General features: G+C 46.4%; 1 protein-coding gene across 1 annotated transcript in view; it reads right to left on the bottom strand.

The window, feature by feature from the left end:
• Window positions 1-465: 465 nt before the first annotated feature.
• St3gal3 (ST3 beta-galactoside alpha-2,3-sialyltransferase 3) overlaps window positions 466-10,299 on the bottom strand; it is a 193,256-nt gene continuing 183,422 nt past the window's right edge. The window contains exon 13 of the transcript XR_006147704.1: window positions 466-475. The gene's annotated coding sequence lies outside the window, so the exon portion shown is untranslated. The remainder of the gene's footprint in view (window positions 476-10,299) is intronic.

Raw genomic sequence — 10,299 nt, 5'->3', positions numbered from 1 at the left:
AAGAGAATTAAAAAAAATAATAATGAAAATAGATGGCTGGGGACTCCCAATAAGCAACCAGGAAACTACCTACCATGGACAGTGCTCAGGTGACTCAAGAACTTTTTATGTGTAATGTGAATAAAAGTAGCTCACTGCTTAGAGCTGGTAGTTCATACCTGCAATTCTAGCTTCTAGCTATTCCAGAGGCTGAGAGCTGAGGATCGTGGTTCGAAGCCAGCCCGGACAAGAAAGCCTAGGAGTTTTGTTTGTTGATTCCTGTCATGGGGCTTGAATTCAGAGTCTGAGCGCTGTCCCTGAGTCCCTGAGCTCTTTTGCTCAAGGCTAGAACTTTACCACTTTGAGCCACAGTGCCACTTCCGGTTTTCTGGAGGCTAATTGAAGATGAGTCTCGTGGACTTTCCCACCTGGGCTGGCTTTGAACCAGATCTCAGCCTCTTGAGTAGCTAGGATTAGAGGTGTGAGAGAATCTTATCTCCAATTAACTATCAAAAAAGCAGGCAGTGCAACTGTGACTCAAGTTGTAAAGCACTAGCCTTGAGCAAAAAAACCCAGGACAGTGCTCAGGCCCTGAGTTCAAGCCCCAGGACTGGCACAAATGAAAAAAAAAAAAAACCAACAACTCACATTTGAGTACTAGGGGCAGTACTTTGCCCCTCATCTTCAATTCCCTCAACAATCTGAGCTGGGCTTATTTTAACTCATCATTTTTAGATGAGATGAGGAAACCAAGATTGGAGAAAGCTGAACTAAGGGGGCAGCATGTACCCAGACACCTGATCTGCAGGCTCCAGCCGAGGTCCCGGCCTCTCAACCTTCCAGTTGTCCTTATATCAGTTCATGCCAGTTATTCCATCAGGGAAGAAAAAAATGATTAAAAGTTGAGGAAATTGGCATTCGCAGCAGCTGCTGAGGCCTGAGAAGGTGAATGAAAGCTTCCCTGAGGAGGAGATAGATACTTGATCTGAGCTTGAAGAATGAACAGAGAAAACTGGGAAGGGGGAATACTCACTTAATTGGTCAAACAAAATCCATTAGTACTCTTTACTCATTAAGTCTTTTATCAAGAAAATGTTTAGTCAGGGGCGGTGTCTCAAGCCCCGTAATCCTAGCTACTCCAGAGGCTGATATCTGAGGATCACAGTTCAAAGTCAGCCCAGATAGGATAGTCTGTGAGACTCTTATCTCCAATAAACCACTAGAAAACTGGAAGTGGCCTGTGGCTCACGAGGTAGAGTGCTCACCTTGAGCTGAAGAGCACTGGGAGAGTGCCCAGGCCCAGAGTTCAAGCCCCACAACTGATTTAAAAAAAAAAAAAAAAAAGAAAATGTTTAAAGAACACTAGTCATTTCTGATGAGTTTAAGGGAATATTTGTGGGGTGAGGGAGAGGGAGAGGATGAGAGCCTGGAAAATAGACAAGGTGGATGCAATAGACTCTTGTAGGAGTTTGAACGCTGAAGGAAAAGTGCAATATGGAACCATGATGGGGTTTCAAGTGGGGAATGATGATTGCTCTGAGTTTCAGACTCACATCTTCAGCTGCCTCCAGCCTCTGTGCCTCCTGAAGGTGTCACTGGTACCTTAAATTGAGCATGAACAAAACTGAACTCATTAGGCATTGAACCCAGGACATTACACATGGTAGACAAGTTCTCTACTATTAAGCTCTACCCCCAGCCTGGTAGTTCTGTTTCCAGGTTTCCGAAGTACCTCCAAACTGTGTTCCATAATGACTGTACTAATTTACATTCCCAGCAACAATATGCAAGTATTCACTTGTTAATTATTATCAAGTACTTCTTATCAAATACTTGCTGTTTTTGTCTGTGATAATATCCATTCTTTATCCTTGGAAAGGGATTGATGATGTAAGAAGTTAGATTTCTTTTATGCTAATTAACCCATTAATTTTCTTTTGGGTTTTTGTACCATAAAACACATTTTTGGGGGCTGGGAAGTTGGCTCAGTGGTAGAGCGCTTGCCTTGCATGCTCGAGGCCCTGGGTTCGATTCCTCAGCACCACATAAGCAAAAAGAAAAAAGCCGGAAGTGGCGCTGTGGCTCAAGTGGTAGAGTGCTAGCCTTGAGCTGAAGAGCTGAGGGACAGTGCCCAGGCCCAGAGTTCAGGCCCCACGACCGGACCCAAAAAAAAACAAAAAAAACACATTTTTGGTCTTCATGGCCATTCACTGTTCACCAAGAACTTGACTGAGTTAAATGCTAAAGTGAGACAGTGGGACAGTGAACAAAAAGTTATTTTAAGAAAAGGAATAAAGCTCCTGGTGCTGGTGGCTCATGCCCATAATCCTAGCTACTCAGGAAGCTGAGATCTGAGGATTGTGGTTCAAAGCCAGCATGGGCAAGAAAGTCCATTGAGATTCTGATCTTCAATTAAAAACCAAAAAGCTGGTAGTGGAGGTGCAGCTCAAGTAGACCCCTGTACTCGCTCAGGGATGGCACCTAGGCCCTGATTTCAAGCCTCGTCTGGCACCCGAAAAAGGGAATAAAGTGAAAACAAACCACACACACACAAACACAAAAAACCCTGCTCCCTCCACACCTCACCAAACTGTCATGTGATAGCAATCCCATGTTTTCTTTGCCAGTCACCCAAGCCAGACACTGGACTCTGCCCTTTCATCACACCCTCCAAAATCAGTTTGTCACTAAATGATGCCTTTTGGTGCCTTAATTCTCTTCTGTCTTTACATATGCTATCTGCCCTATCTCCAGCCACCAGGGTGTGTTGCCTGCATAGCTCTACTGCCATGACTCATGGCTTTAGTTGGTCCCTGTCTTACCTCTTCTCATCCATGCTACACAGTTGCCAGTGCCATTTGAAACATGCCTTACAACCCTTGAGTGGCTCCCAGAGGTCAAAGTCTAAGCTCCTGGGTATATTCAAGACCTTATACGCTCTCCAAAGTCCTTCATCTTAATGAGTGACCATTCTCAATCCTGACAACACAGGATCTTTTTTGGGGGGGGGTCCCGTCGTGGGGCCTGAACTCTGGGCCTGAGCGCTGTCCCTCAGCTCTTCAGCTCAAGGCTAGGGCTCTACCACTTGAGCCACAGCGCCACTTCCAGCTTTTTTCTTTTTGCTTATGTGGTGCTGAGGAATCCAACCCAGGGCCTCAGGCATGAAAGGCAACCACTCTACCACTGAGCCACCTTCCCAGCCACAACACAGGATCTTGTTTCATACTTCTCTAACTTTATTCATGCTGCTGTTTCTGTCAAAAAGGCTCTGTGCCAGTCTGGGTTTAATCAGAAGGAAACCCACAGGAAAAGTCTAATATGGAGATTTTGTTTTGTTATTTAGAATTGGGGGACAAGTTCTCTTTATGTTGGTGCAGGCTGGCCTTGAACTCTCAATTTGCCTGCCTAAGCCTCCTGAGAGCTAGAGTTACAGGCACTTACCACCACACCCAACTAATATAAGAATTTTGAATTGTAATGTGATTGAATAAGATTATCAGAAAAAAATTGAGAGCACCCAGTGTCCCAAATTTAAATATCAGATAAGCAGCAAACATGTTTTTTTGTGGTTTTTTTGGTGGGGGGTCCAGTCATGGGGCCTGAACTCTGGGCCTGGGCACTGTCCCTCAGCTCTTCAGCTCAAGGCTAGCGCTCTACCACTTGAGCCACAGCGCTACTTCTAGGTTTTATCTTTTTGCTTATGTGATGCTGAGGAATTGAACCCAGGGCCTCATGCAAGGCAAGTGCTCTACCACTGAGCCACCTTCCCAGCTCCAACAAACATGTTTTTTAAAGTTCAGTCCGAATCATCACATGGGATGTTCTAAAAGGAAAATGTTCAGCCGGGCGCTGGTGGCTCACGCCTGTAATCCTAGCTACTCAGGAGGCTGAGATATGAGGATTGCGGTTCAAAGCCAGCCCGCTGAGGATCGCGGTTCAAAGCCAGCCCGGGCAGGAAAAACCGTGAGACTCCTATCTCCAATAAACCACCAGAAAACCGGAAGTGGCGCTATAGCTCAAGTGGTAGAGCGCTCGCCTTGAGCTGAAGAGCTGAGGGACAGCGCCCAGGCCCAGAGTTCAAGCCCCACGACCGACAAAAAAAAAAAGGAAAATGTTCATGTTTATCTGAAATTTAAATTTAATACGATATCCTATATTTTTATTTGCTAAATTTTGATGTAGCACATGCTTCTCACTGGTCTTGGAATTGCACAACTAGCCCAATGCAACCAGAAGTGTATATATAATGCTGCCAAGAAGCCAAGCGCTGGTAGCTCAGGCCTGTAATCTTAGCCACTCAGGAGGCTGAGACCTAAGGATCTCAAAGCCAGCCCATGCAGGAAAGTCTGTGAGACCCTTATCTTCAATTAACTACCAGAAAACTAGAAGTAGATCTGTGGTTCAAAGTGGTAGAGCACTAGCCTTGAGCAGAAAAGCTCAGAGACAGCACTCAAGCCCTGAGTTCAAGCCCTACAACTGACCAAAAGCAACAACAAAAACAACAACAAAAACCAACCCTGCAGAGATGGTGGCGGGAGGAAGATAACTGATTTCAGCGTCCCAGTCCCAGGGAAGAAGCAGAGAAAGGAAGAGGAACTCAAAAGTAGTCAGAATGAGCAGTTGGAGGAAAGCATGGAAACCAGGAGAACATGGGATCAAGAAAGTCAAAGGAATACAGGATTCCAAGGAGGACTGGCAGGGGCTGGGAAGATGACTCAGTGGTAGAGCGCTTGCCTTGCATGCATGAGGCCCTGGGTTCGATTCCCCAGCACCACATAAGCAAAAAGAAAAAAAAAAGCAGGAGGTGGCGCTGTGGCTCAAGTGGTAGAGCGCTAGCCTTGAGCTGAAGAGCTGAGGGACAGCTCCCAGGCCCAGAGTTCAGGCCCCATGACCGGAACCAAGGAGGACTGGCACAATTGAGTGTTAGGTTTTTAAAAAGAGGTAGCTGAGTAAGAACAGCACCAGCACGCACGTGGTATTCAGGTAAGGGGTAGGTTTATTCAGTAGACCTGCTGGGACCAGGCAAGGTTGGCACTCCACGTGGCTGGGAAAGGCCTGGGAAGGAGAGAGCTGGGAAAGAGAGGAAAGAGCTAGAAAAGAGCAGAGAGAGGGGTAAGAACAGTAGCACTCACGTGGTATTCAGGTAAGGGGTAGGTTTATCCAGTAGACCTGCTGGGACCAGGCAAGGTTGGCACTCCACGTGGCTGGGAAAGAGAGAGGGAAGAGCTAGAGCAGAGAGAGAGCTAGAAAAGAAGAGCAAGAGCAAGAGCTAGAAAAGAACAGAGCGAGAAAAAGAGAGCTAGAAAAGAAGAGCAAGAGAGCGTCTGGGCCTGGGCTAGGCCTTATGTAGGGTATGGGCGGGGAAAGGTGTGGCCACATCAAATTCAGATGTGACCTCAGCGGATGCAGATGTGACCTCTTCCAGGTGTCCCAGTTGCCTAGGTAACGCAGGTACTGGGTGGAGACTTTGCTGCGAGGAGGGTGGAGTCTGCTCGCCATCCAGGAGCGGACCTTACATTGAGCATTCTTGAGCATTCCAAGGACTACAAACTGAGAAATAGACTTAAGGTTTAACAGGTGAGGCTGCCAGTGAGCATGACAAAAGCTCTTTCAATGAAGGACGGGTGCAAACAGACAAACAGACATATTCCCCCCACCACCCTCTCCCTCTCTCATCATAACATCAATTTTTTTGTGTGTGCCAGTCCTAGGACTTGAACTTAGAGCCTGGGCAATGTCCTTGAGCTTTTTGCTCAAGGCTAGCACTCTACCATTTAAGCTACAGTGCTACTTCCGTTTTTTTCTGTTTATGTGGAACTGAGGAATCAGACCGATAGGGCTTTATGAATGCTAGACAAGCACTCTACTACTAAGCCACATTCCCAGCCCATAACATCATTTTTTTTTGTGCCAGTCATGTGGCTTGAACTTAGGGCTTGTGCACTGTCTCTGAGCTTTCTTTTTGCTCAAGGCTAATACTCTGCCACTTGAGCTACAGCTCCACATTTGGCTTTTTGGTGATTAATTGAAAATAAGAGTTTCATAGACTTTTTTGACCAGCTGGCTTCAAACCACAATCCATAGATCAACCTTCTGAGTAGCTAGGATTATGGGTGTGAGCCACTGGTGCCTGGCACAACATCAATTTTTAAGTGATGGGATGTATTTGAGCCAGTATAAATATGGAAGGAAAGGAGATATAAGATAGAAAAAGATTGAAGAGTGGATAACAGTAAATAATGGGAGCCTGCCTGAGTACAGATGGAGGAATCAATCCAGCTACATGACATTGACTATAGATAGAATAAGATATCAGTATATGAGGGCTATGAGCTTCAGAAAGCCTATAGATGTTCCTAAAATTGTTTACCAGACTTATGCTTTAGTGACCTTTCTGACACTTTGGAGGGAAGGTACATAGCTTTCACTGAGTGCTTGAAGGACCCCAAAACTCCAACCCAGATTGAGACCCACTCTAGTGGACAATAGGCCATCACCTGACACAGATTCTTTTAAACCTTTTTTCTGATACTCGATCTTCTACCCAGCTTTTTCTTTCCAAGCTGAGACTTCAGTCAATAATGCTAATCCACATAATTTGTGTCACAGGGCTATCTAGATGGAGACAAGATGGCAATCTCAGACAAGAAAGAATGTCATTGACAAGAGCATCTGTCAGTCCCAGAAGCTTTGGGCAGGGGCAGCAAGTGGAATCTGGAACTATGATTCAATGAATCCATCCAGACGAAGTGGACTGAGAAGAGAGGTTGAGGTGTTTCCTGTAGATAGAAAAGCAGTCATTTCTAAGTTGCCTATAGTTTTCTGTCTTGTAAGACGGATACCCTTTTGAAAACCATGCCCTAGTTCTAGACCACTGAAGAGGAAATATTTGTGGTTTCACAAATATGAAACAGAGACCAGTGTGAATGGCACTACCAGATTCAGGACCCCATGGGCATCCTGACGTGATCATGTAATAGGTTACTCTGTGAGGTTGGACATGGTGGGGCAGCTCTGCAGTCTGTTCCCTTTGAGGGCTCTGGATTGTTCTGATTTGCAAACAGGCTATTTCTTGTGCAAATGCATTCTGGGAGAGGTTGTTGTTTTCCTCTAGTACTTTGAGATGTTGAGCACAAGCTCTCCAGGGCCTACAATGTATCTTTGAGTTAGGGATAGACTCAGGGACTGGCAATTTGGCCAGTATCAAGAGCCAGCACTTGGAATGGCCTCTCATCTGACCATCTGTGAGCATTTTCAAAGGTGGCCTCCATCATTCTCCTTGGACTAACTCTAAGAGCAGCAATGTACACTGACTGGCAGGACCTAGAGGATGTGGACACGAGGCTGGGCTTCAGTGTCCTTGGCTGGGTGCTCCCTAGCCCAGATCACTCCAGAATTGGTGGAATGTTCTTGCCAGCCCCAAACTTGCAAGATTCTCTTTTGGCTTATTGTATTATTATTATTATTATTGGTGTCAGTTCTGGGGCTTGAACTCAGGGCCTGGGCACTGTCCCTGAACTTTTTTTGCTCAAGACTAGTATTCTTCTTACTTGAGCCATAAGGGGAGGGGAAAAAAGCTGGCTTTTCTGAGTAGTTTAGAGGAGATAAGAGTCTCACCAACTTTCCTGCCCTGGCTGACTTTGAATCATGATCCTCAGATCTAAGCCTCATGAGTAACTAGGATTACAGGCATGAGCCATGAGCACCTGCCTATTTCCCAGAACTTTTTATGCCCAAAGATAGCGCTTTACCACTTGAGCCACAGCTCTACTTCCAGCTTTTTTGGTGTTTAATTGGTGGTAAGAGTCTCACAGGGGCTGGGAATGTAGCTTAGTAGTAGAGTGCCTGCCTTGAGCTGAAGAGCTGAGGGACAGCACCCAGGCCCAGAGTTCAGGCCCCATAAAAGACAAAAAAAAAAAAAAAAAAAAAAGAATCTCAGGGATAGTGCCCAGACCCATGAGTTCAAGCTCCAGGATTGGGCTAAAAAAAAAAAAAAGTCTTGCAGACCTTCTTGTCTAAACTGACTTCCAGTTGAGAGCCTCAGATCTCAACTTTCTGAGTAGGATTACAGGTGTGAGCCCTTGGCACTCAGCTTTATTTTTATTTTATTTGAGATAAAGGCTCCATATGAAACCCAGACAGGTCCTGACTCAAGATCCTCCTGTCTAAGTCTTTCCAATATTAGTATTATAGGTTACAGATGTGTGCCACCATGTTTGGCTACATGGTGTTGTTTTCTTTGGTGTGTGTGTGTGTGTGTGTGTAAACTTAGGATCTTGAATCTGAGGCAGTGAAGGGACAAAGGAGGAAGCACAGGCAGGCAGCTTACCTTCTTGACCCCAAATGGGCCTAGCCTTCAGAGCTCCTGCTGCTCCTCACTAGCTTGGGTTATGGGGCACCTGTACCAAAGCAGGCAGGCTCATGGAAAGACGGGAAGAAATTCGTCAGAAGGATTTGTACCCTACCCTCAACCCTGTTTCACTCTGAGGATGCTCTCATCATCCTTTGACCATGGCTTCTGTGCAGATAGCTCTCAGATCCATGCTCAGACCTCCCTCCTCCACTCCAGCCACCACATCCTACTGCCTCCCAACAAGAAGAAAAATCACATGGGTCTCTCAAATACAAATGCAAAGGGCATAGGGAAAAAAAACCCTCAATTGGGCTGGGAATGTGGCTTGTGGTAGAGTGCTTGCCTAGCATGCATGAAGCCTGGGTTCAATTCCTCAGTACCACATAAACAGAAAAAACCTGAAGTGGCACTGTGGCCTAAGTGGTAGAGTGCTAGCTTTGAGCAAAAGAAGCTCAGGGACAGTGCCCAGGTCGAGTTCAAGCCCCAGGACTGGTCAAAAAAACAACAATCCCAAAACTCTCAGTGCAATCATTTGGTCTTTGGGAGGTGACTGGGGACTGAAAGACCAGGGTCAGCACTAATATTCCACGTTTTTTTTTTTGTTGTTGTTGTTTTTGTTTGTCAGTTGTGGAGCCTGAACTTTGGGCCTGGGTGCTGTCCCTCAGCTCTTCATGTCAAGGCTAGGGCTCTACCACTTGAGCCACAGCACCACTTCTGGCTTTTTCTGCTTATACGGTGCTGAGGAATTGAGCCCAGGGCCTCATGCATGCAAGGCAAGCACTCTACCACTGAGTCACCTTCCCAGCCCCAGCACTAATATTCCATTCAGATGAAAGTGTGTACCTCTTACCTTTCCGTTCTTTTACATACTATTCATGAAATTGTATTTAAATAATTATGCACAGGATTACTTGTCTGTCTCTCCTTGTAGGATTATGTTCTTTTCACTTCTGTGTCCTTAGTACCTACCCAGTATTTATTGGATGAATAAATGAGTATCCTGTTTATCACCCAAACTGTAGGTCCCTTGGGGCCCTCTGTTCTTTCCTGCCTTTGTATCCTCCTGATAAAGCTCTGTGCTTCATTATGCTACACCAGTTTTCCAGTGTACCCTCTTCCTACCCTTGGCCTGTCTTCAAATGCTTTCTTGCCCTGGGCTACTTCATGGAATGATGGTAGTGAGCTCCCTGTGCAGGACCATATGCAAGCAGAGGGAGTGTTTGCACTGGTCAGGTGCCTTCAAAACAGTTCCTTGGATGGTAAGCCACTAATCAGTGACAGTGGGGAGAGGCAACACGTGGTTGTCTGTGTCCTCACAAAGCAGGGTCCTCAAGAGTACAACTGCTCACAGAAGGCGCTGTGGTTTCTTTTCCCATGGGCAATACAGAACCTAAGTGCAGAAGGTATGGGGCGGCTTGCAAATAGACCTCTGCTACCCACTCGGCTGCGTTCTCAGCTTCCCATCCCAGAGTGGGGGCTGAGGCAACAGCAAGAGATCTGGGCCAGGCCTATCGTTGCTGAGTCAGTGTGAAATGTGACATTGGCCAAGTCAGGGCACATCTCCATCCAGCCCCTCCTACCCATCCCTCGCGCCCAGAAACAGATCTGACAAACCAGCAAGGTAAATAAATAACTTAGAAATAATAATAAATAGGGGTCCAGTTCCCACGAGTAGGTACAAGCACCAGCACACCAGGCACTTTCAGACATGTGACTGCAATGTGTCTCCTGGAGATTCTGTTCCTCTAGGGCCCGGGGCCATTGCTGAATTCTCCTGAGGATGTGGGTTCCAGGTCCAAGGCCTGACCAGTGCCAGAGTCTGTAAGAAGTCTGTCCTTCGGTCTCCATAGCTGAGTTCTCTGGTGTCTGTAGGGCTGGAATCGCAAGGTGAGCGCTTTGAGGCTGCAGATCCATTGTCCCTTCATCTCTCCAGGGCTGGTGTCTGTCCCTCACCAGGCTGGAACCTC

Source organism: Dipodomys spectabilis, unplaced genomic scaffold (genome assembly GCF_019054845.1).
Source record: "Dipodomys spectabilis isolate Male_0828 unplaced genomic scaffold, ASM1905484v1 ptg000002l, whole genome shotgun sequence".
NCBI classification, from domain to species: Eukaryota; Metazoa; Chordata; class Mammalia; order Rodentia; family Heteromyidae; genus Dipodomys; species Dipodomys spectabilis.
This window is presented reverse-complemented; position numbering and strand designations above follow the sequence as displayed.